The sequence below is a fragment of the Lissotriton vulgaris genome, chromosome 5 (genome assembly GCF_964263255.1).
Source record: "Lissotriton vulgaris chromosome 5, aLisVul1.2, whole genome shotgun sequence".
Taxonomy (NCBI): Eukaryota; Metazoa; Chordata; class Amphibia; order Caudata; family Salamandridae; genus Lissotriton; species Lissotriton vulgaris.
Window position 1 is genome coordinate 196,668,656 of NC_141693.1, and position 26,595 is coordinate 196,695,250.

At 51.7% G+C, this 26,595-nt stretch overlaps 1 protein-coding gene across 1 annotated transcript in view; it reads left to right on the plus strand.

The window, feature by feature from the left end:
- Window positions 1-26,595, plus strand: part of DPP7 (dipeptidyl peptidase 7) — a 1,540,287-nt gene that overhangs the window by 1,441,021 nt on the left and 72,671 nt on the right. The gene's annotated exons all lie outside the window — the stretch shown is intronic.

Here is a 26,595-nt window from a genome sequence, read left to right on the forward strand (position 1 = left end):
AGGACTGTGCTTATGATGCGAACTGGGCAGAGCATTTGGGGAGGCCAGTGGTCTTGACTCCTCACCTGACCCTGGCATGCTGTCTCCTCCTACTGTGGCTACGGAAGAGGGAGCCATTACACAGTGGTGTTTCGTAGGGCAGCCGAGGCTCTCCACCTCGAACTCCCTACGGTGGCCGTCAGGACTAACCTCCTGACAGAAGTGCTCCAACCGGCGGCTACTTCCTCGGAGCCCTTGCTGCCGTTTAATGAAGCACTGACGGACGTTCTGTTGGGCACCTGGTCCAGGCCCAATACAGCGGCTCCGGTGGATAGGAACGTGGCCCGACGCCATCACCCGGCTCCGGGCGACCTCCTCTTCCTCACCCAACACCCCACCCCCGAGAGCTTGGTGGTCCAAGCCTCAGCTTTCCAAAGCGCGTTCCCTACCGCACCTCCGGATAGGGAATCCAAGAAGCTGGATCAGTTTTCATCTGCCAGCTTAAGGCTGCGGTCGCTGAACACCGCATGCCTCTTGGGTCGTTATACCCACGCTCTGTTGGACACGGTTGTGCAGGTGCTGCCCAACTGCCCGGAGGAGGCCCAGGCAGTTCTCTTCCAAGCGATTGTGGCCGGAAGAGATGCAACAAAGTTCACAACTGGATACCGCGACTCACTGGGCAGGTCGATTTCCACGACGGTGGCGCTTGGGCGTCACGCCTGGTTGAGGACAACTGGCTTCTCGGGATGTACAGAACACCTTGATGGACATGCCCTTTGATGGGATTCGCCTTTTTTGGCAACAAGGCAGACAGTGCGTTGGTCTCCCGGGCTACGGCCAAGTCCTTGGGCCTGTTGGCCGCTCGGCCTCCTCTGCCTTCTGCTTTTCGCTCCTTTCATGGTCACGGAAGGGGCGCCCCACAGTGTTTGCAAAGCCACAGCAGCAACAACCTCAGCGTGGCCGCGGACGTGGGAACCGTCGAGGCGGTTCCGGAGGCCATCGTGCAGGCCAGTCCACTTCCACCACCACAGCATCCACTTCAAAACCTTCCTAGTCCGACCTTTCAGGCCCATCAGACGCCAGTGGGTGGATGAATACGCCATCATCTCCACCACTGGCGCACCATCACTTCGGACAAGTGGGTGCTGCAAATTGTCCGAAGGAGCTACTCCCTCCCCTTCGAGGCAACCCCTCCAGCCATGCCACCTCAGTACCACCGTATGTCGGGGGATCACTTGGCTCTTCTCCGGCAGGAAGTTGCAGCCCTCTTGGTCAAGGGGGCCATCGAGCGCGTTCTGATGCTAGAAGTAGGCCGTGGTTGTGCTTCCCGCTACTTTCTGGTTCCAAAGAAGGATAAGGGCCTGCGTCCTATCATAGACATTCGGAACGTCAATCGCTTCCTCCGGAAGGAGAAGTTCAAGATGCTCACGCTGGCTCAGGTCTTGTCTGCCCTAGACCCGCAAAACTGGATGGTGGCGTTGGACTTGCAGGACGCCTATTTCCGGGGAACATCCTTTACGACGCGGATGTTACCCCGCAGTACCGTTACAACGCGTATTTTAGAACGCAAGTCGTAACCACGACTTGCGCTGGAGGGTGCTAAAGGACAAGGAATAGTAGATTTACTATTCCAACACCTTCCCTACTATACGTAGGCTGGTGTTGGAATAGTAAATTAAAGTATTCCTAAGTCCGCACCACTACAGCGCAAGTCGTAGTAACGACTTGCGCTGTAAAATACGCGTTGTAACGGTACGCGTGGTAATACCACGTGTCGTAACAACGTACATCCCCTATTTCCATATCCCTGTCCTGCCTGTCCACAGGCGCTACCTGCGATTCAAGGTAGGCCACAAGCATTTTCAGTTCACCATGCTCCTCTTTGGTCTTACCAGAGCCCCTTGGGTGTTCACGAAACTGATGGCGGTGGTCGCAGCTCATCCGCGCAGATCAGGGGTTTGTCTTCCCCTATCTCGACGACTGGTTGTTGAAGGCGGGCTTGCCCCAGTCAGTTGTCTCCCAACTCCAGATGACGGCCGACCTCCTGCATTTGCTGGCGTTCTCTATCAACGTGCCAAAGTCGCTTCTGATTCCCTCGCAGAAGCTCCTTTTCATCTGAGTGGTTCTGGACTCGGCGCAGTTTTGGGTTTATCCTCCCAAACATCGAGTCCGGGACATTCAGGCTATGATTCCGATCTTTCAGCCTCTGTCCCAGGTTTCGGTCAGGATGACCCTTCGGCTGCTGGGCTTGATGGGCTCCTGCATCCTGCATGTGGTTCATGCCAGATGACATGTGCGGGCTCTGCAGTGGGTCCTGAAGTTCCAGTGGGCACAACATCAGGGCAACCTGTCTCGTTCACATCCAGATCTCAGAGAGCATGGCACAGCAATTGCTGTGGTGGCTAACGAATCACGATTGGGTAAATGGCAGATCCCTCTCCCTTCCCCAACCGGAGCAGACAGTTGTGACGGACAAGCCCCTTCTGGGATGGGGCGGCCACATGGGGGAGGCGGAGATCAGAGGCATCTGGTCTCTGGCGGAGTCCCAGCTCCACATCAACCTGTTGGAGCTTCGGGCAATCCGACTGGCATTGAAGGCATTCCTTCCCTCTGTCCGGGGAAATATAGTGCAGGTGTTCACGTACAACACCACCGCCATGTGGTACTGCAACAAATAGAGCTGGGTGGGGTCGTGGACCATATGCCAAAAGGCTCTGCGTCTCTGGGCTTGGCTGGAACATCGGGGCTTGTCCCTGGTGGTTCAACACTTGGCAGGTTCTCTGAACGCTAGGGCGGACGAACTCAGCCGTCTGTGCATGTTGGATCACGAATGGCATCTGAACTCTGATGTGGTGCATGGTCTCTTTCAGCAGTGGGGAGAGCCTTGGTGAGATCAGTTCGCCACCGAAGAGAATGCACAATGTCATCAGTTCTGCGCTTTGGAATTTCCAAGGCGGCACTTGCTGCAACGCTTTTCGACGTGAGTGGAGTTGCGGTCTGTTGTATGCCTTTCCGCCTATACGACTTCTGCCCAGAGTGCTGAAGAAGATCAGGCCTGCCCGGGCCCAAGTTATTCTTGTGGCTCCGGACTGGGCTCAAAGAGTATGGTATCCCGAGCTACTCCGTATGAGCATCGATCCTCCGATCCGTCTGCCTCTTCGGGTGGATCTAATGTCGCAGCAACAGGGGACGTTCCTCCACCCGAACCTGTCCAGCCTCCACCTCCTTGCGTGGAGATTGAGTGACAACGGTTGACATCTTCTCCTGAAGTCTGCAATGTTATCTTGGCAGCCAGACGTCCCTACACAAAAATGGGATACGCCTGTAGGTGGAATATGTTAGTGGCGTGGTGCACAGCAAAGGCTGTGGTTCCCCTTTCTGCCCCTCTTTCAGAGGTTCTTCTTTTTCTTCTTTCTTTGACCCAGCAGTGCTCTGCTCTGGGCACTATCAAGGGCTATCTCTCGTCCATTTCCGCCTTCCTGAGGCTCCCAGATCAGCCTTCCCTTTTCAAGCCCCATGTGGTGAATAGATTCTTGAAAGCCATCACACACGTTTCCTCCTGTTCCGTTTGTGATGCCTCAGTGGGACTTGAATCTAGTTCTTACCTTTCTGGTGTGCGCTCCCTGTGAGCCACTTCATAAATGCCCTCTTCATCTTCTAACTCTAAAAACTGCTTTCCTGGTTGCCATCACCTCTGCCAGAAGAGTGAGTGAGCTCCAGGCTCTTTCTTCAAAACCTCCTTTTCTTTCTGTCCATCCGGACAAAGTTGTTCTGAGAACTCATCCTTCCTTTTTGCCAGAGGTTGTCACTGCCTTTCACATCGGGCAGACCATCACTTTGCCCACCTTCTTTCCGCCTCTGCACCCTTCTAAAGAGGAAGAGAGGCTCCATCGTCTGGACCCAAAACGTGCGCTCTCTTTCTACCTGAGACACACACAACAGTTCCGGGTGGATGACTGTTTGTTGGCTACGTGGGCGCTAAGAAAGGTTGGGCGGTGCACAAACAGGCCATTTCGTGATGGGTTGTTCTGTACATAAAGGTTTGTTATTCCTTGGCTAAAAAAGGGCCTCGGGTGGGGCTGCGTGCCCAATCTACCAGGGCGACGGCAGCCACTACTGCTCTGGGACGCGGTGTTCCCTTGCAGGACATTTGTCAAGCAGCTACGTGGGCCTCGCTGCACTCGTTTACCAAAGCACTACTGCCTGGACAACTAAGTCCGGAGAGACGGCTTCTTTGGCCGATCTATTCTCCATGACTTTCTGGTGTGATCTTGGTTTGCAGACCCACCACAGGGGTTGGTATTGCTGGGGTATCTATTCTAAGGTAAGGAATTTATCACTACGTGTTTTTTTTTCAGATGCACAAGTTACTTCCCTTCGGTAACGATACATATGTGAGAAACATTAGTAGTAATAGATTCCTTACCGCCCCACCCATCCTCCCTGTACTGTGAACTGATTTCTAGGGTTAAAGTCATCCCTTTCAGGGATGACCTTAACCCTGGCACCAGTGGTCAGTATCCTGCATGGTTCTGCGTTCCTGGCGCGGAAAGTCGTGTACAGAACAGACGTCAGCACGGGTGGGCGCTTCTAAGTAGCTCCAACGACGCACGACGACGCCTACCGACGCGCAGAGGTACTGCTGACCAAAAACTTTCCGAATCCAGTCTGACGCCTAGGTGTAATTCTAAGGTAAGGAATCTATCACTACTAATGTTTCTTACAGATATATCATTACCGAAGGTAAGTAACTTGTGCTTTAGGGCCAAACTACCTTTCTCCGACCCTCTGCCTAGGCGGTGGTGATGGTAGATGTACTGTTGTGATGTGGTGATTGTCATTAACCTTGCTGCCAGGACACCTTCTTCTTATCACACAATTCTTCATTTCTCCATCCCTCATAAATTCACGCTGTTTCTTCTGGCACCTCCACCATTACCACCCTCCCAACATTATATTGGTTGTATTAGCTCATTCCATTTTAACCATTTTGAACTCTGATTTCAATTCAGATCTCAAACTTCACAGACGTTTTAGTTAAGGTTGATGGTGGGAAAGTACTTTGTACCTAAATGCTAATTTTCTGATTGGTCTAAAACAAGCCTTTTTTGCCTTCAAAACTAGTCTTCTGAGGATTCTTGTGATTAAGAGTCCTGTAGCTAATTATTATACTTTTCTAGTATTGAATCATTCATAGATTCAGATGCTTAATTTTTACCCGTTGTTGAGGTGGGAGTCCCACAGTACTTATAGCAAACAGAGAAAAACAAACCATTGTGATACAAAGCTTAAATGAGTGACAGTATTATCAATTCACATTATTTAAAGATCTGTACTCCACCCTGTTATGAAGCACCCTCTGAAGCCCTATTCCCCTCAAGATTTCTTACTGCATGTTGTATAAAGGGGGTCTTCCTGAGCTCTGCTCATTTTGTTGTCTTCAAAGCTTATTTTTTTCACCTTTTGACCTATACTTGAAACTAATCTGGATATATCTCTGTGGTCTTTGATACCTCGTGCTTTATGTGGAAAGCTTAAGCTCTATTTGGAAGACCATCATAAAGAGTGTCTCTACTGCCTACACCCCAGTAATAAAACCAAGGACTGAAAGTACTGTAGTACCTTTTCTGCGAAGACTCTCTAGAAAAGAAAGGGCAGACTATTGATTTAGTTACATCATTTAAGCCGTAGGACAGGAGTGTTGTCACAAAGGTAGGAAAACTGAAGAAGAGAAAAGACTCATCTTCTGCAACAAGGCCTTAGAAGACCAGATTGGAGCCTTCTCACATTCATTAAAGGTATACCTACCAGCTCTGACATGATCAGGTCATCGACAGACCCTTTTGTCTACAAGTTATAGGTTGTCCAATAAACCGCCTACAATACCACCATTGCTAAAGGTGATACCAGATAGAGACTGTAGTTATAGATTCCTTACCTTAGAATTACCCTTAGGGGGCATTGGTGGGGAGGCTAGATGGTGTCCGCACGATGGACGTGTGTGTGAGGGGCTCCTAACTCTGCTTTCCCGGAGACGATATTACAGCGTGTTTCGCCGGTGAGCACAGGCTGGAAACTTGTCTTGAAGCTCTTGCAGCTTTCTTTGACGCCGGTTAATGTGGATAAGATAGTCTTTCGGTGAGGGGGAGAGCTGCTGAGTCCACTAGGTTCATGGGCGAGCAGAGGAGAGTGGAGCGCGGAGCACAGCATGGTGCGGTGGTTGCTGATCGCTAGCCGGGCGCGATACAGCTCACCTGAGGTCGTTTGGAGCCGTTCGACTTGTGCGTGGAGCCGGAGGAGCGCTTTGCAAGTAAGGCTCGGAAAAGCTTTATTGAAATGCACAGCGAGGAAAAGCTTTAATGAAATACACAGCGAGGACTGGCATATAAAACACTATAGCAGTTTAAATCTTTATCTTGGTGGAAGAAAACGTGGAGGCAGAACCGCTTGGAAAGCTATAGTTAAATACAAGGTGAGCACTGGAGTATAATCCACTACTGCACTATAGCATTATAGCGGTTTAAAAATGTTTTGTGTGGAAGAAGAACCACTTTTGACATTATTGGACATTATCGGTTATTATTTGAAATTTCGTGCTGTTGCTGACTTGCGATAGATTAACAAAGAAATCATCAAAGAGCAGCCAAGACTATTCCGGTGAGTTTTGTGAGCTGCTTTCTGAGAGGCAATTTAATATTTGGAACCTTTGTACAGCTGGAGCTTGCTAAACACACTGTAACAGGGAAGTGGGTGCCACATTGTGCGTTCTACCTAGAAATATTGTTTTGAGGCTTGTCATGGCACCCAAGGTCGCTCGTGGAGGGAAAACTAGAGCTACAGGGGCAGGTGTGGTAGGAACACGTGCCGCACTTGCCGCAAAAATGTCTAAAGATATGCTGAGTGTCGAGGACTCGGAAAGCACTGGGCAGGGCAAAGACTTAGTTCAAGGAACTCCTAAGATTTCACAAATGTTTCAGTTAGCTACTGGGAAAAAAGCTGGGATTCCTGTCGCTAAATCATATAATTCGGATGCCCTGTTAGCGGGAAGTGAAGCGATCACTGTATCTTTAGAGCAGAGACAGGCACCCCCAGCGCATCTGCAGACACTTCAGACTGTGGCTTAGACCGTGGCCGGTGGCAAAGAGTGTACTTTAGCGGATGACGATAATGACACTATCAGTGAAGATGTTAATGAGCCTTTAAGTTGTAAAGATAGCGAGTTTTACTCGCTCTCAGAGCATTGAGAAGGATCTGATTTGGAAGGAGATCTCCTATTAGAGGAAGATGGGTCTGGAGATATTACCCCTACTATGATGGATGACAGTCATAATAAAAATGCCTTCCCGGGGGATGTATCTGCAGAGGCATCTACGGTTCGGAAGAAAGATAGGGAAGGAATTGTGGTCAAGCAACTGCAGAAATGTTATATTGGGATCTTTCCAGTGGGGAAGAGCTATTAGAGAGACTGGACCTATCTGGTCAATCTAGTGGGGGTCCAGCTGTGGACATACCCAGTCAGGTGTCGCTGTAGGAAATTTACAGATCCATTTCAGAGCATAGGCTGGAGGCTCGAGCAGAGCATTTAAAAACGCATACTGCATGCTGGAAATTGCAAAACACTTTCAGACGCTTGGCAAAAACATGCAATGACTTTACTGACAGGATGGTGGAAGCTGAGGCCTCCATATCATCACTAGAAGACCAGATGGCGACCCAAAAAAAAGCTGTTGCAGATATAAAGGCGCACAAGGATGATGTACATGATAAGCTTGCCGACTAGAAAATCGACTACTGCGCAATAATTTATGCATTCTTGGGGTCCCAGAAGGTCTTGAGGGGCAGGATAGCCGCAAATTCGTAGCTGGGTTGTTTGAGGAAGCACTTCCTGAGGTAAAAGAATGGAACTGGGTCCGTGAAATCCAACGGGCGCATAGATTCCCATTTCGGCAACGACCTGCAAGGAGTGGGCAAGCAGTGCAGCAACCGAGGGCCATATTGATTTCCCTGAATAATTTCTTAGCTAGGCAGGCACTGTATGATCTGGCCAGACTAGATAAGGAGAGATCTGGCAAAGGAATACAATTTTTTTGTGAGGCCTGACTATTGCCACTCCACAGTTGAAAAGAGATGGCAGTTACGGCAGCTTATTGCCCGGTTTCAAACAAAGGGCCTGCAAGTTTTTCTATTGCAACCAGCTACTCTAAAGACAGTTAATAAAGGACAGACACAATTTTTTACGTCTGAGGCTGCTGCGGAAGAATATCTTCACTCTTTGGCTTGAAGGACTACTGTATAGGCATGGATGCTATATATCTGTAATGAGACATTTTAATTTGTGGTTATGTGCACTAATTTTCTTGCTATTTTGATGTCTCTAGTCTTGTATATTCAAGATCATGGAAGGGCCGAGTACTAAAGTGAGCCATTCACCGATCATCACAAGGGCGATTGACCCTATTGCCTCATTTAAGGTGGAGGGTCACGTGCAGGGTGGGTTCTGTTGGGTGGGAGAAGGGGGGTTTAGTGGGACACTTGTGGTGTAGTGGGTTGGGTGGGTACTTGTCAAAGGGCAAAAAGGGTAAAATGTCACTTCATAGTAAGTGCTGGAGGAATTTCGGAGTATAGCTGTTTTTTTCCGTATGTTAATGGCCAGCGATATATAAGCTTTAATGACAGATAGGAGTTTACGTATATGTTCATTTAATGTTTGTGGGCTGAATAATATCCTCATGAGGAAAGGTGTGATTGCTGAGTTGCGGTTAATTAATCCCGCCAGTCTTTGTTTACAGGAAACGCACATCCCTTGGTCCAATCGTAGGATATTATCGGAGTTGGGATTTACATTATTATCGGCCTCTAGACAATCTACTATGAATAGTGGGGTGGCAATTCTGGGGCGTCGGGCTGTAATTGGTACTAGTAGAGAGAGGGCGGATAACTTAGGGAGGTGGGCGATCGCCGAGTGCATTATAGGGGACACTAAGCCTACAATTTGTACAGTGTATGGGTCAAACTTAGATTAAGCAGCAATCTTGGATTCTTTGAATTTTAAACTAGCACTTTGGGGGACCCCTCTGTTATTATTTGGGGATTTTAATATACATGGGGATTCTCAGATATGGGAATCCCAATTTGTTCACTACAATAGTCGTAAGCCGAAAGTATTCAGGGCTCTGCATCAGCTGCTATAGCAACATGGTCTTGTGGATGGGTGGACGGTGGGGAATCATGGAGATCCAGGGTATACAGTTCTCTCTTCTCCACATAATAAGTTTAAGTTAGACTAAATTTTCTTGGCCCAATTTTTAACTGTTGGTGCAAAGATGCAGGTAACACCCCGTATTACCTAGGATCATGGCCCTGTGGTTATGGATTTGGCTCGCTTTAACATTATGCGGGAACAGCAATCATTTACATTTAGTAAAAAGGTTGTAAGCAACGAGGAATATATATATAATACATTCAACTTTGGGCTATGCGGTTTTTAGAATATAATAGAGGAACAGCTACCCAACCAATGATTTGGGACTCCGGACTAAGGGGTGAAACTTTTAGTTATGGCTGGGTTAAACAGAAGAAACAGAAAGCTTTAATAGTGGATTTACTTGAGGATTTAAGAAAGGCTGAGTGTGAGCTTGTCTCAGTGATCTGTGCCAGTATGAACAGTCAAACTGCGCAAACAAAGGTAGCTTGTAGTAAGGCTAGGATTAATGGGGTCTGGAGTCAAGAAATAGCAACACAGTTCAAAATACATAAAGCTGAAAGATATGAATTTGGAGAAACAACAGGTAGATGTCTAGCTCAAAGACTGCGTGGTAGGCAGGCATGTCATCGAATTGAAATCTTAGAGGGGGTACAGCTGAGACTATGGAAGGTATAATGGAGGTATTTCACTCATATTATAAAGAATTATATACTCAAGATCCTGTTGCTCAGGATCAGATTGAGCACTACCTTCGGGAATTTGACCTATCTGAGTTAGGGTCTACTGAAAGAGAAGAGCTGGAAGCTCCAATTTCTATGCAAGAATTACAGACAGCATTAGATGACTTAACGCTAGGAAAAGCAGCTGGACCGGATAAACTTCCTTTGGAGGTTTATCGGATGCTTTTTCCTATTATAAAGGTTGATATGCTCGCCACTTTTACATCCGCTCAATGTGGAAATCCCCCTCCATCTTGGGATGATGCAAATATAGTGTTTTTCAAGAAGAAAGATAAGTCCCCCAGACTTCCTGGGTCATATAGACCTATTCTTCTGTTAATCGAGGAGAGAGAGAGGAACTAGAGTAGCAAGTTCGTTTGGCCTGGGATATAGTGGTTAATCAAAGAGAACTATCTATGTCTCTATGCTATGTGTCTGCATGGGAAACCATTTGGTTTAGTATGAAGGCCCTCACCCACCAACCTAGTTGGTGGCATGCTCCATCATTGGGCCCCTCAGGTGTGCTGCGACGCCAGATTACTGCGGAGCGGGTTTTTTGGAAGGTGAGTGTGCTGTGCAGGTGTGTTGCATGAGATTTTAAAATTCTCTCCTTGGGGCTTATAGTCCCACACAAAGTCATGTAAAGCGCCATGCGGAGATAACTATGAGGATGTATATTTAGAGGGAGAATTATCATTGCAGAATCAACCCCACACTTCAAAATCCTTATCGATTGAGGTTTTTGCTGAGCAGTTCTATTATTATCTGTGTGATGATCAGGAATAGTATCAGGAGCCAGTGATGCAAGCCCCCAGAGTTTTTCACAGATCTCTGCCAAACTTTGGCAGTCTTTTACAAAAAGTTCTCAGTCAGGTGGGCTTCCAGTACCTCCATAACCAACACTTGCTCCTTAACACACTGCATCGCCTCATACTCTTGGTCTAAACCACTCTTTGTAGAGTCCACAGTTAGTGGCACCCAGACCACCACCACCACCTGTTACCATCTAAGATATTTATTCGGATGACATGCAACCATTGGAGTGTGACATAACACAGGATCCACAAGCGGATGCTGGTAACAAAAGGCATGATTATGTGGCACCACTCTCAGCCCTATCTACTCCACCAGCTGCTAGCTGAACTCCAGATGACATCATAGGGTTTTACATTCTTTGGGGGACAGCTTCCAAGAGGTTTGATCTCCCCATTCCTATACACAGACAGACTGCTTTCAATATAATTTCAATGAGCCGGCACGCCAGTCAGTTAAGGTAATACCAGTAATAGACCACATATGGTCTAAAGGTGATAAAGAACCCAGCAACGGTGGGTACTGTTGTACCACGTCTAGATAAAAAATACAAGGCCTGAGTCTGAGCCTGAGTCGATTCTTCAGTCTGCCTTGCTGGACACCTGTGACCGGATTCTTTGGTCAAGCAGGCTGCCCAGATGCGTTTGAGACACCCTTCCACACCTTGTTCTGCTCCACCTGATATAGGAAGACACGTGTATAATGTGGGGAAAAGGTTTTCTGCTAAAGAGGCTACCACCTTTCGGGCACCGAATGTGCTAACCATATTGGGGAGATATGACAGATAGAGGAGTTCTGACTTAGGAGCTTATGTAGAGTGGTTTTGCCAGAGGAAAAGAGTAATGAACCCTCATACAAGAGGGCAAAAGAACATCCTCTAAGATCATTTACACAGCAATGGAGCTTCCCTCCACTGGTTTTCATTGGCAAGGTAGAGTGGCTCTCTTGAGGAGACAAGTTTTCTCAAGGCAGCATCCTTTAGAGCAAAAATACAAGGGAAAATATCAGACATGCCATACGATGGAGAGGGACTCTTTGGCAAACATGGTAGATGATGCTCTCCAGTCCATAAAGTCGGATACAAAAATGGGAAGATCTTTAGGGATGCTACAGAAGTGCTACTTTCAATACTTTGGTGGTGCTAGAGGAAAGGTAGAGTTCTCTTCCAGAGGGAACTTTCAGTTCTACTAATACCAGCCCCAATTCCAGCTGCAAGAGGGCCACCATCAGCAGTAAATGTAAATCTGTATTTGTAAAGCACGAACTACTCACCCTTACGGGTTTCAAGGCGCTGGGGGCCATTGTGGAAATTAAGTAAGTTATTGCCCAGAGTCACATGGTGCTGAGCTGCCGCCGGAGCCGGGGATTGAACCATGAACCCTGGGCTACGAAGTCAGCTGCCATGGCCGCTGCACCACACCTCTCCAGTACTCCCAGCCACAGCACAGATAGCTACCAACCTCTGCCTACTCAAGGCAATTGCCACATAAGAGGTCCTCAGCACCAAACAGAGGACAAGACTCATCTAGGACGTCAGTAATGCCTTTCCGGTACCAGTTACCTGTGTTCCCTCACATGGGGTGGGCGGGCATTTTTCCAGTTACTACATCCATTAGAAATCAATTACCACATATCGGTGGGTGCTGGAACTACTTCAACATGGCCACACCCTAGAGCTTGCCCAGAAACCCCCCACAAAATCCACTTTGCAGGAGGTTACATCAACATCTTCGTCTGTTAAAATTGGAGATTTTTTTGCTTCTCTGGAAAGAAACCATAGAGGAGGTCCCTTACGCCTACCGGAACAGAGAATTCTATTCCGGTTTCTTCTTTATCAAGAAAAAAAGCTGGAATAGAAGGCAAATTCTTGGGATATGACAGCTAAAAATATTTCTGAAAAAAATTATTATTATGAATAATTGATCGTGCTGGAGAGAAATCCCCCAGTTACTGTAACAAGGAGGTTTTTTGACATCACTAGCTCTCTAAGATGCTTAATTTCATATTACAATGCATCCCAAACATTGAAAATATCAAAGATTTGAGCTGGCCGGATGGCGTAACCAATTCGAAGCTCTAACCCTTTGGTCTCAAATCCGCTCCGCGGATACTATCCAAATGTATGGCCCCAGTTGTAGCCTAAAAAGGTATAAGATTTTCCAATACCCGAATGACTGGCTCATAAAAAGTCCTTCATCTGACATTACAAGGGAATCCACAAGAGCGTGCCTACTAATACTCAGGGATCTAGGTCTGATACTAAACAAGAAAAAATCTTACTTTCAACACAGAAGAAATGCAACTTTCCAATGGGGCAATTTTAGATACTATTTCATGTAAAGCCTTTTCTACAAAAGAAAGGTTAGTCAGGTTAACCAGTCTTACCACTTATCGCTCCAAAATAAATTATGTTTTAGTTCGGCTGTTCAAATCATTTCTGGGAGTGATGGTCTCCTGAGTTCACCTAATTAAACCACTGTCGTCTCTGCAGGAGACCTTTTCATGAAGTGGGCTCAAGGTGGGCATCTTTCAAAGACTTCATTAAGATCACCCTCAAATGAAGTCTTCCCAACCAGACACCTACATCGACTTTAACGCATCCAAAACGCATCCACCCGCCTGATCCTTAACATCCCTCTGTGCAGCCACATCACCCCCACCTAAGAGACCTGCACTGGCTCCCCGTTGACAAGAGGATCACCTTCAAGCTCCTCACCCACGCACACAAAGCACTCCACAACACAGGACCAGTCTACCTGAACAACAGACTCAACTTCTACACCCCTGCCTGCCAGCTCCGCTCAACCAGCCTCGCACTCGCCGCTGTCACGCGCATCCAACGAACGACCTCTGGCGGCAGATCCTTCTCCTTCCTTGCCGCCCAGACCTGGAACACCCTCCCCACCCATCTGTGGCAGACCCAAGACCTGCTCACCTTCAGAAGGCTCCTCAAGACCTGGCTCTTCGAGCAGTAGCAGCCCCCCCCTCAGCGCCTTGAGACCCTCAGGGTTAAGTTGTGCGCTTTTCAAGTTAATGATTGATTGATTGATTCCATGCCTTGGTGAATGCATGAAAACCATTTCTTGTACTAAGGGCAATTGCTTTAGGACTTCTGTAGTTTCCTTCAAGAATTAAACGCTCTTCTGTGCTAGATATATGTGTATATACTTTTTCTTGTACCTTGTGTTTGTTCCCACCACCGCTTATAGAGTGTTCTATAGCCATCATTATTTAGTTTATTGTGTTGCCCTTAAGAGGAACAGTTAAGCCCAGATGTGGGTCTCCTGGACACTGTGTCACTGGAGCCAAACTATACCTGGCTGATTAGCCCCAATAAGGGTGAAACTGGTAATGGGTTGCTTGTGTTCCAATTCAGGTAGGACCTGCCTGGCAGTTCGAGCTGGACTGTTCCCATTGGAACAACGTCAATACAGAATTGCATATGGCTTGATCACTACTGAGATGGTATGGTGGGCTGAAAACAGTGGATTGGGAAGCGACCCAAGCGATTGCCAGTGGCTGAGATTAATTTAAGCATTTAATCCATCACCTTGTGTTTTTTGATGCCTTAAGTGTGACAGGTATGCACAGTTGTGGGTCCTGCGCTCACTGTGCCACTTTAACTATACTATACCTAGCTGATAAGCATTAATAAGTGTTAGACGGGACCTGGAGGGTCGGCCGAGGACAAGGGGAGAGGTCTCCGGGGAGAGCCGTCTCCAGCGATCGTACAGACAAGTAACTTCCCCCCCACAGAATAGGCACCACACAAGGATAAGATTTAACGTTCTTTATAAGCAATCTTGAAGTACGGTAGAATGGTACAAGGAGGTCTGGACTCAGGGGTCCCCTCGACTCTAGTCTCTTGGATGGGAAAGGGGTAGCGGGACAGTCTTATTACCAATCTGGTAGTTACGATGAGATGATGGGTAGCTCACAATCCTCGAGCTCGGCGTTCTTGAAGGACGGGTTGCGGCAGCGCCAGCAGATCCTGGAGTGGTCGAAGGTGGCAACGGTCCGCGGCAGCGCCAGCAGGTCCCGACGAAGATGGTAGTTACAACGGGTCGCGGCAGCGCCAGCAGGTCCCAACGAAGATGGTAGTTACAACGGGTCGCGGCAGCGCCAGCAGGTCCCAACGAAGATGATAGATTGCAGAGGGCCGCGGCAGCGCCAGCGGCAGGACGACAGTTCACAAGGCAGGGCTGCGGCAGCGCCAGCAGTCCGTCAAGGATGAGTTCTTCTCGGTGTCTCTCGACTCCAGGATACTACTGCCTTCCTGCTCTGGAGCTGCCCCAGTTATAGGTCTGGCGCCCTTTGATGTCCAGACCCTCGCACTTGGAGGTCGGGAGGTCCGGGATGAGGGAGTCCAGACACCCAGCAGGGGGGTGGAGCCAGCGCCCGGGGAGGCTGGGGGCGATCGGCACCTGGCGGGGGAGAGCCATCGACACTTCTTCCTCCCATTGACCTGCCAAGTGGTCTGTTCACCTCCTGGTGGATGGTGGTACCGGGCTGTCGGGCCTGGCCAGGCCCAGGGTTGGGGTCGAGTTGAGGCCACGCGGCCTCGTGGTGCAGTGTCCAAGATGGCGGCCGGGCCGGGCAATGGTGCTGACTGTGGCCCGGGCCAGTAATACAGAGATGTCCGGGAGCAGGAGTCCCGTAGGGGACGGTTTGCGAGTTGCTTCTGTGGGTAGCACCTGGAGAGCCGGTGCCCGGGCCCTGTCGGGCGGGGAGGGAGCGAGCCCTTCATGTGGCCTGTCCAACATGCGTCCCCCCCAGCTGAAGGCGGGGAGAGTCACCCATCTTCTTGGGGACTTTCCACGTCGAGGCGGAAAAAGCGTGACAGGCCATCCGCGTTGGCGTGATCCTGGCCAGGGCGGTGCTCCACAGTGAAGTCCATCCCCTGCAGGGAGATGGACCATCGCAATAGCTTGGGATTCTCCCCCCGCATCTGCATTAACCATTGCAGGGGGCGATGATCTGTTTGCACCCGAAAGTGGGTACCGAAGAGGTAGGGCCGGAGCTTCTTGAGGGCCCATACTACTGCGAAGGCCTCCCTCTCGATGGTGCTCCAGCGCTGTTCCCGGTCCAGTAGGCGTCTGCTGATGAAGGCCACTGGTTGGTCGACTCCCTCGGGGTTCAGTTGGGAGAGGACGGCCCCAATGCCATGGTCGGAGGCATCAGTCTGGACGATGAACTTTCGGCTGTAGTCGGGAGCCTGGAGCACAGGGGCGGTGCACATGGCGGCCTTCAGCTTCTCGAAGGCCGCTTGACAGTCAGGAGTCCAGTTGACGCTTTTCGGTTGGTTCTTGGATGTCAGTGCCGTGAGGGGCCCCACAATGCTGCCGTAGTCCTTCGCAAACCGCCTGTAGTACCCGGTGAGCCCCAAGAAGGCTCGGACCTCGGTTTGGGTGATGGGTGGCTGCCAGGACTGGATGGCAGCGATCTTGAGCTGGAGGGGGGCCACCAGACCGCTCCCCACTTGGTGTCCGAGGTAGGTCACGGACCCCTGGCCAATCTGGCATTTGCTGGCCTTGATTGTGAGGCCGGCCTGTTGGAGGGCCTGCAGGACCTCTCGGAGGTGGTTGAGGTGGTCTGGCCAGTGGCGGCTGTACACTGCGATATCGTCCATGTAGGCGGCGCTGAAATCTTCGCGGCCCGCCAATACCTGGTTCACCAGTCGCTGGAAAGTGGCTGGAGCATTTTTCATGCCGAATGGCATCACTTTGAGTTGGTAGTGGCCATCCGGGTTGGAGAAAGCGGATCGTTCTTGAGCCCTGGGGGTGAGGCCGATCTGCCAGTAACCCGCTGTCAGGTCGAAGATGCTGAGGTAGCGGGCAGCCCCCATGCGGTCGATCAGCTCATCTGCTCCTGGAATGGGGTGAGCGTCGGTTCGGGTGACAGCGTTCAGACCCCAATAGTCAACACAGAATCGGAGCTCAGGGGTGGTGCCGGGGGCAGCAGCTTTGGGGACCAGTACGACTGGGCTGGCCCAGGGGCTGTCCGAGGATTCGATGACTCCGAGGGTGAGCATCTTGGAGACTTCGTCTTGGATGCAGGCACGTACCCGATCTGGCACGCGGTACGCCCGATGTCTGATGGGGGGAGTGTCCACGTCGTGCAGGCACCAGGGGGTGACCCCTGGGGTGAGGGAAAAGAGGGCTGCGAACTGCAGCAGGAGAGCCCGACAGTCTTGGCGCTGTTCTGAGGTCAGGGCATCTGACAGCCGGACCCCGTCTACCGAACCATCCTTTTCACGTGCCCTCAGGAGGTCAGGGAGGGGCTCGGAGTCTTCTTCCGCTCCACTGTCTGTAGCCATCAGTAGGCTGAGCTCCGAGTGCACAAAGTGAGGCTTGAGTCTGTTGGCGTGGAGGACCCGGAGGGGGTTCCGGGAAGATTCCATGTCGATGAGATAGGTGACGGGGCTCTTGCGCTCGACCACCTTGAAGCGCCCCGTCCACTTATCTTGCAGGGCACAAGGTTCGGTGGGGGACATCACCCATACTTGCTGGCCAGGTACGAACTCTATGGAGGAGGCGTTCTGATCGTACCATTTCTTCATGTCCTCCTGACTGGCTTCAAGATTGGCTTTGGCGATTTCTCGGAACCGCCTGGTCTGATTGCGGAGGGTTAGGAGGTACTTGTAGACGTCTGGAGGGGTTTTCAGGGGGGCCATCTCCCAACCTTCCTTGACTAGGCTGAGGGGCCCTCGAACAGGGTGCCCGTACAAGAGTTCGAAGGGGCTGAAGCCGAGGGACTTCTCGGTAGGCGAAGAGGAGGCACGGGAGGAGCACATCCCACTGGCGGCGGAGGGGCTCTTCTAACCCCATAATCATTCCCTTGAGTGTACGGTTGAACCGCTCAACCAGTCCGTTCCCCTGGGGGTGATAGGGAGTTGTGAATCGGTAGGTGACCCCGCACTGCTGCCAGAGGGATTTCATGTATTTCGAAATGAAGTTCGTGCCTCTGTCGCTGACGACTTCCCGGGGGAAGCCCACTCGGGAGAAGATCCCCATTAAGGCTCGGCCGACCACCGGTGCGGTTACAGTTCGAAGGGGGATGGCCTCGGGATAGCGGGTGGCATGGTCCACCAGTACCAGGATAAAACGATGTCCTTGTGCTGTTCGGGGGTCCAGGGGCCCCACAATGTCTATTCCCACTTTTTCGAACGGGGTGGTAACCACTGGAAAGGGCTGCAGGGGTGCCTTGAGTTTGCGGCCGCTCTTTCCGCTGGCCTGACAAGTGGGACAAGACCGGCAGTGGTTGAGTACGTCATTTCTCATTTTGGGCCAGAAAAAGTGGGTCACCAGGCACTTGTAGGTTTTGTCCTGACCCAAGTGTCCGGCCAGGGGGACATCGTGGGCCAAGTTCAGCAGGAAGTCTCTAAAACGGAGGGGCACCACTAACACTCGACTGGCCCCCAACTCGGCGATTCTCTGTTCACTGTACAATAGATCATTGTCCCAATAGATCCAGTGGGCCCCGGCGGTATCTCCCGCGCTCTGGGCGAGGGCTTGTTGGCGTAGTCCCTCGAGGGAGGGACATGTCTTCTGTTCTTGGCGGAATTGCTCCTGTGTCGGTCCCCCTTCTTGACGCCACTGAGCCAGGTCTGGGAGATCCTGGGGCTGAGCGAGTTCGACGGTGTCGGCGTCCCCCACTGGAGTGATCGGGGGAGGAGGTGCTGGCCATTCGGGTTCTTCTGGTTGGGGGATGGCGCGGGCCGCCATGGACCGGGTGGTTACGCACGCCCAGTCCGGAAGGCCCAACATCCCCAGGTGTTCTCTTCTTTCTACGGCGGCCCATGGGGAACTCTCGAGATCGTTCCCCAGGAGACAGTCCACGGGGGCATCATCGCGGACCGTCACCTTCAGCATGCCGGATACTCCTCCCCACTCGAAGGGGACGCAGGCCATCCGACACATGCTCTCTGAATTGTCGGCTGACCGGACGGGGCAGAGAATGTTCGGTATTATTTGCTCGGGGGTCACCAGGTGACAGCGGACGGCCGTCACACTGGCCCCTGTGTCACGTAGGGCTTCGGCCTTGCGCCCATTGATGCTCACCCACTGACTATACTTTCTGGTGTTGGCGGGTAGGGGAGCCCGCGGGACCATGTCTCTCCCTCCCAAGCACGCCAGGACCATCCCACTCTTGTTGCTCGTGTCCGTACTCTTCTTGGTCCTCGGAAGCTTGCTCTTCTCCGAGGGCGGCGGCCGCTACCTGGCGGGGCCTCGGAGTCTGGTTCTGTGGACAGTTCGGGTCATTGGCGTAGTGACCGACTCGCTGGCATCGGTGACACGTGACATTGGCTCTGAACCCCGGGCGCATCGGGGGGTTGCCCCTGTTGGCCGGGGGCGGGGTGCTGGTGGCGGGAGCGGCCGGGACGGTGTCTTTCCCCCGGCCCTGGCCTCCTCCTCCTCCTTGGGGGCGGTGATGGCCTTGGTTGTTCCTGTTCTGCTCGTTCGGGCCACCCCGGCCCACTCGGGTGCTCTCCCATCGGTCAGCCTCGGCGGCGAGCTGCCGTGGATCAGTCATTTTACTGTCGAGGAGGTGCTGCCTGAGCTTGACAAAGCAGTTATTGGAGAGGTGCTCCCACACAACAAGGTTAAAAAGCTGCTCGTAGGTCGTTACGTTGCTCCCCTTGATCCACCCCTCGAGGGCTCGGCTGAAATAGTTCACGTATTCCACCCAAGTTGTACCCGGGATTCGGGTGCAGTCGCGGAACCTCTGGCGGTACATTTCGGGTGTCAGCCCATATCGAGTGAGGAGGGCGGCCTTCATGTGATCATAGGACGTCATTTGGTGATCCGTGAGCTGTAACAGGGCATCACGGCCTTCGTTGACGAACCTCCCCCATAGACCGGCTCCCCAGTCACTTCGATCGATCCGGTGAGAGGACATGGCGATCTCATAGGCCTTGAACCACTGCTGTATGTTGTCGTTTCGGTAGAACTCTCGGACGACATCTTTGGGAATGTGGACCTTTGATTCTGAAGTTCCGGGGGTGCGTGGTCGCTCGGGCACCCCCAGGTCCTTGCCTTGCTTACGTAGTTCTATTTCGGCTAGTTTGCGCTCGTGTTCATATGCCAGTCTTTTTTCTTCAAGCTCTCTTTGTCTTTGTTTTTCCTCCCGCTCTTCTCGGAGCCGTAAGTGTTCTAAGTTCAATTTTTGTTCCGCTAGTTTTAGTTCTCCATCCATTTTGAGCCGTGCCAACTCTATGTTATGTTATGTTATGTTATGTTATGTTATGTTATGTTATGTTATGTTATGTTATGCAGGGGTTTTGTATAGCGTACGGCTACTCGGAAGAGTGTCCCGACGCTTTGGATTGCACACTAATCTCATAACACAACAGGGAAAATAAGAAACAGAGATAAAAAAGAAACCTAATAGGGACCGAAACTAAGAGGAAAAGAGCCAGGTTTTAAGCCCTTTCCGAAAGGCCAACAAATTAGGAATGCTGCGCAGGGACACAGGCAGTTTATTCCATAACTGAGGCGCTAGCAGTTTAAAAGAGCGGCCTCCGATGCGGGCTCTCTTCACGCGAGGAACCGCCGCAAGAAACAGGGCTTCAGACCTGAGCGACCTGGCAGGCAAATAAAAGGCCAGCCTCTTCTGCAGATATTTTGCTCCGGAGGCGTGCAAGGCTTTGTGCGCCAGAGTAAGAGTTTTAAAAATTATCCGCTTCCGGACAGGGAGCCAGTGCAGAGCCTCCAGAAGACCCGAGGCTCTGGCACGGCGAGATAGTCCAAAGATGGCCCGTGCTGCCGAATTCTGGACAACCTGTAACCGTTGGAGCAGATACTCTGGCAAGCCGAGATAAAGGACGTTGGAATAGTCAATTCTCGAGCCTATAATCGCCTGCACCGTGATCTTCCTATGTTCCTCCGATAACAGGGGAAGGAACTTACGTAGCATCCGGAGTAGGGCAAAGCAGGTACCAGTGAGACCGATTACCTGTGAACGTAGTGTGAGGCCATTATCAATCTTAATCCCAAGGTTTTTAGCCACCTGGGACGAACTTGCTGGTGGAAACATGTTCTCAGGCCACCACACTTTCCAGTCCGGATCCGAACTGCACCCAAAAAAGAGGACCTCGGATTTATCCGAGTTGCACTTGAGGCTGTTGTGATGGAACCATTGAAACACAGCCTCAAGGCAACCCTGGATCCTACCTCCATCGAAGTCCGCACCCCTCTCACAGGTGAAGAGGAGCTGGGTGTCATCGGCATAAGAAACGATCTGGGCCCCGAAAGACTCCGCCAATGCCGCCAGAGGGGTCATGAAGATGTTAAATAGAGTTGGACTCAGGACAGAGCCCTGAGGAACTCCGACACCCAATGGCGACATCTCGGCGGAGCAAGCAGAAGCCCAGACCGTTTGTCGACGGCCTGCCAGGAAAGATCGAAACCACTGCAGCACCGTCCCTCGGAGACCAGCCTCTGAGAGTCTTGCAAGAAGACCCTCATGAGGGACGGTGTCGAAGGCCGCCGACAGATCTAGCATCACCAGCATCGCTCTCCCGCCCGAATCCAGCACCTCCTTAATCGCCTCCGAGACTTCCAGGAGGGCTGTTTCGGTGCTAAGATTGGCGCGGAAACCCGACTGGGTAGGGTGCAGTAGGTCGTGGGACTCCAGGTAATCGGCAAGCACCTTATGGACATGCTTTTCAATGACCTTCGCAAAAGCCGGCAGGAGCGAAATAGGTCTATAATTCGCCAACACCTCCACATCCAGGCCAGGCTTTTTAAGCAGGGGAATGATCATGGCCTGCTTCCAGGCCTGGGGAACCACACCCTGTGCAAGAGAACAATTCAACAGGGGGTTCACGAGGGGATTAATGACAGCTGCCATTTTAGCCAAAAATTTTGCCGGACAGGCATCCCGAGGGGAACCTGATTTAAGCCCAGCCATCAGGTCAAGTGAGGCTGTCAGCGAGAGAGGAGGGAAAGCTGCCAAGGCCACACCTGCGTTAAGTCGGGTAGCAGCGGTATTCTCCACCCGACCCGGTATCTCAGGCTCCAGCACCTGGAAGGAGTCCTGGATCCGCTGGATCTTAGAGGTGAAAAAGTCCGCAATCGCCCTGACCCAAGGCGCAGGAGGGGGAGTCTGGGTTGGTACTGCGCGAGACGTTGTAAACTCCCGCACAACAGCGAAAAGCTCCTTACAGGAATTGGAGGCAGCTTCAATTTTTCTCGCGAAATAAGCCTTCTTCTCCGCGAGGATGTTCCGGTGGTAAGCTTTCGCCACAGACCTATAGGCGAGTTTCGCCGTCGCGTCGTAATTTGCGCGCCATGCTCTTTCCGCTACCTTGCATTGGCGCCGAGAGGCCGCCAATGCTTCCGTAAACCAAGGGGCAGAAGCACCTTTTTCAGGTTTGCGGAGGGGTCTCAGAGGAGCCAGATCATTAAGTCTCTCTGAGAACCAGGCCTTCAGTCGCTCCACATCCTCCTCTAAGTTCCCTGCTAACACGAAGGGGTGGTCCGCACAAGCCTGTGCCAGCAGTTCCGGAGTAATCCGGTGAAGTGCCCTGAATCCCACGGAAGACTGCCGGGGGGCGCCGGAAGGCTTCCTAACTTCCGAGAAGTAAAATTTCACCAACCTATGGTCGGACCAAAGAACCTGGCTAGGAGCCAGCATCTCTATAGGGGTCGTAGAGAAGGTCAGATCTAAAGTATGTCCCTTCTCATGGGTCGGTCCGATATGATATGGAACCAGGCCCAGAGGGGCTGTGACCTCCAGCATTTTTATCGCATCAGCGTCCGTTACCACGTCCATACGGATGTTAAAGTCCCCGGCAACAATACAATGCTCTGCCGTGAGTAATAAAGAAGAAGTCACCGACTGGAACTCTTCAAAAAAAGAGCCCATGGGCCCTGGCGGCCGATAGACTAGGAGACCCTTCATCGATTGGTGCGGTGAAAGAACAATGGCAAAGGCAAGGGATTCGCAATCCTTGATCGCGTCCGAGGGGATGATGGTACAGGTGGCTATTTTATTTACTATTAGTGCAACCCCCCCTCCACGCCCCTTCGGCCTGTCCTGCCTGAAGATGTTATACTCGGGCGGGAGAGCAGTAGCAATATCTGGGTTGGACGCCTCGCCGAGCCACGTCTCGGTGAGCATCAGAAACAAGGGTTTTTCTGAGTCCAGCAGATCAAATATGTCCAGAGCATGCCGGCCCAGAGATCTAGTATTGAGCAGTAAGCCCAGATGTTTAGCGCTAACCGCCACCTTCTGCGGCGCCCCGCCAAGATGTTTCTGCGGGCGCCAGCCACACTCAGGGCAACAGTACTTGCCCTTGTGGCGAGCAGGAAACACCGTACGGCAGGAGCCATTGATGTGTTGCAAGGAACGAAGTTCCGAACCCGAGTAGTGAAGCATAATGCTCACATGCACAAGCTACATATGGAATACAGTTGCCCAGGACTGCCCGTCGCCTCGTACGCCGACGGGCGCAGACGGGCAGGACTCTGGCACGACTCCGGCTAAGCGACGGCGTCCCGCTGCGCGGGAGAGGACGACTTTAAATAGGCGTCTCCCACATCCCCTCGAGCGTCGAGACACTCCAAGATGGCGCCCGCGCACACACACACTCAGCCCAACCAAAGATGGCGCCCACAAATGAAATCCGCCCCGGAACCCGGACCCGCCAAATGGCGGTGTATTTTCCAAAAATTAAGTGCAGGTAAGGGGACAGAAGCCCAGTGGAGCAGCAATAAAATCAGGGGTTAAAGGAACCTAGGTAAACAAAGATAGGCAAAGGGAGTTTTAAAATCACCAGTTGTCCGAGCTAGGTGTCAGCGCGACCTGCGCTCGTGTAGCAATCAATCCGTGTAGCAATCTAATTCATGCAGTCTGGTTTTCTCTCGCTCTTGGATCTCTTCCCGGGAGAGACCTGTTCTCCTTTCCTCGGAAGGAGCGGGGTTAGTTTCCGGGGCTTCGCTGTGTTGGTCCCGGGGACCAGCGGTGTTTACCTCTGCCCATGATTCTAGGGCGTGTTTAAAGTCATCTTTTGTGCTCAGACCGGTGGTAGCAATGCCCAGTTCTATACAAAATTGTTTTAATTCTCGATGGTTGTACTCCTCTAGCTTGTCCATTTGGAATTTCTCTGTAGACCCGCTCTCTTGGGCCGGCATTGTGGTTTAGTCGTGGGGTGAGTTGCTTTCTGTACGATTACGCGTTGGTTTGGATCGCGCCGCTGGCCACCAAAGTTAGACGGGACCTGGAGGGTCGGCCGAGGACAAGGGGAGAGGTCTCCGGGGAGAGCCGTCTCCAGCGATCGTACAGACAAGTAACTTCCCCCCCACAGAATAGGCACCACACAAGGATAAGATTTAACGTTCTTTATAAGCAATCTTGAAGTACGGTAGAATGGTACAAGGAGGTCTGGACTCAGGGGTCCCCTCGATTCTAGTCTCTTGGATGGGAAAGGGTTAGCGGGACATTCTTATTACCAATCTGGTAGTTACGATGAGATGATGGGTAGCTCACAATCCTCGAGCTCGGCGTTCTTGAAGGACGGGTTGCGGCAGCGCCAGCAGATCCCGGAGTGGTCGAAGGTGGCAACGGTCCGCGGCAGCGCCAGCAGGTCCCGACGAAGATGGTAGTTACAACGGGTCGCGGCAGCGCCAGCAGGTCCCAACGAAGATGGTAGTTACAACGGGTCGCGGCAGCGCCAGCAGGTCCCAACGAAGATGGTAGATTGCAGAGGGCCGCGGCAGCGCCAGCGGCAGGATGACAGTTCACAAGGCAGGGCTGCGGCAGCGCCAGCGCCAGCAGTCCGTCAAGGATGAGTTCTTCTCGGTGTCTCTCGACTCCAGGATACAACTGCCTTCCTGCTCTGGAGCTGCCCCAGTTATAGGTCTGGCGCCCTTTGATGTCCGGACCCTCGCACTTGGAGGTCGGGAGGTCCGGGATGAGGGAGTCCAGACACCCAGCAGGGGGGTGGAGCCAGCTCCCGGGGAGGCTGGGGGCGATCGGCACCTGGCGGGGGAGAGCCATCGACACTTCTTCCTCCCATTGACCTGCCAAGTTGTCCGTTCACCTCCTGGTGGATGGTGGTGCCGGGCTGTCGGGGCCTGGCCAGGCCCAGGGTTGGGGTCGAGTTGAGGCCACGCGGCCTCGTGGTGCAGTGTCCAAGATGGCGGCCGGGCTGGGCAATGGTGCTGACGGTGGCCCGGGCCAGTAATACAGAGATGTCCGGGAGCAGGAGTCCCGTAGGGGACGGTTTGCGAGTTGCTTCTGTGGGTAGCACCTGGAGAGCCGGTGCCCGGGCCCTGTCGGGCGGGGAGGGAGCGAGCCCTTCATGTGGCCTGTCCAACAATAAGGGCAAAACTAGCCGTGGGTTGTTTGTATTCCTGATCAAGCCAACCTGGCCAGGCAGTTCAGGCTTGGCTGTTTCCATTGGAGCCAGGGTGAAGACTAGCATATGGTTGGGTTCAAACTGAAGTGGCATGGTGTGTAAAATAACGACGAACTGGGATACGGCCCGAGTAATTACCAGTGGCTAAGATTAATTCAAGCATTCAATCTATCACTTTTTTGTGCCGAGTATGCCCAGACATGGGTTCCTTGCTCACTAGAGCCAAGCTGTACCTGGCTTATGAGCCCAAATAAAGACAAAACCGCTACTAGGTTGATTGTGTTCCGATTTCGGGAGTACCTGGCCTGAAAGTTCAGGCTGAATTGTTCCCATTGAAAAAGGGTCCAAACTGAGGTGGCATGGTGGGCAAAAAATGATGGATTGGAATGGGGTATGAGCGATTACCAGTGGCTGAGAATAATTCAAGCATTCCATCCATCACTTTGATTTTTGATGCCCCAAGTGTCACTGGTATGCCAGACATGGGTCCTGTGCTCACTGTACCACTGGGACCAAACTATACCAAGCTGATGAGCCCTAATACTGGTGAAACCAGTCTGTGTTGCTTGTGTTCCAGTTCAGTAGGGCCTGGCCTCGCAGTTTCAGCTAGACTATTTCCATTAGAGGAGGGTCAAAATTGTTTGCATTTGGCTGGGTCCAAACTGAGGTGGAATGGTGGGTAAAAAATGATGGATTCAGAAGTGGCCGAGCAGTTGCTGGTGGCCGAGATTAATTCAAGCCAGTGCTTTAAATGGGCCGGTACTCACCGGTACTGAGTACCAGCACTTCTTAGAAATATCACTCTGAGTACCGGCACTTCTCTACTGCCCTTGAGAGTACCGGTACTCATGAAAAAGGTAGGTTCACTGGCTGTGCTGGGGAGCAGGAGTGGAACGTGCCTCTGGAGCCAAGGCGCGGCTTCTGTCTCACCGATCTGAGCCCCAGCTGAACTATTCAGCAGGGCTCTTTTGAATATTGTCTGGGTGCTCGCCCTCACGCGGTGATGTGCTTGATGGAGCAGGGTCCGTTGAGGCAAGCAGAGAGGTGAGAGGGTGGACAGCGAAAGAGCGTGAAGCAGGTAAAGAATCTGATGTGTAAATGAAAATTAAAGAGATGTGGAAGAAACAGAGAAGGGCTCCTGGCGTGCGTAAAACAGGAGGGGAGGGGTGCCAGTGAAAGACAGAAAGAGAAGCAGCTGGGATGGACGCAAGGGTCACAACGTCAGCTACCGAGAGATACAGAGTCAACATGAGAAAGAGAGGATTGAAGAGAGCACATTTGGGTGTGAGATAGAGAGAGGGGCATGCAAGCGAGAGAGGTGTGAAGGGGAGTGTGAAAGGATGAATGGATAGATTGATGGGAGAGTCATGATGAGTTGCTTCATTTGCTTGGTGTCATAAGAGCTATGGTGCGACGTGGTAGTATTTTCAGTTTCTTTTACTCGTGTGCTCAAAAATATCAAGTATTGTGCCAAACAACAGCAATTAACAGTATGACATTAAGAAGGTGCAACTATT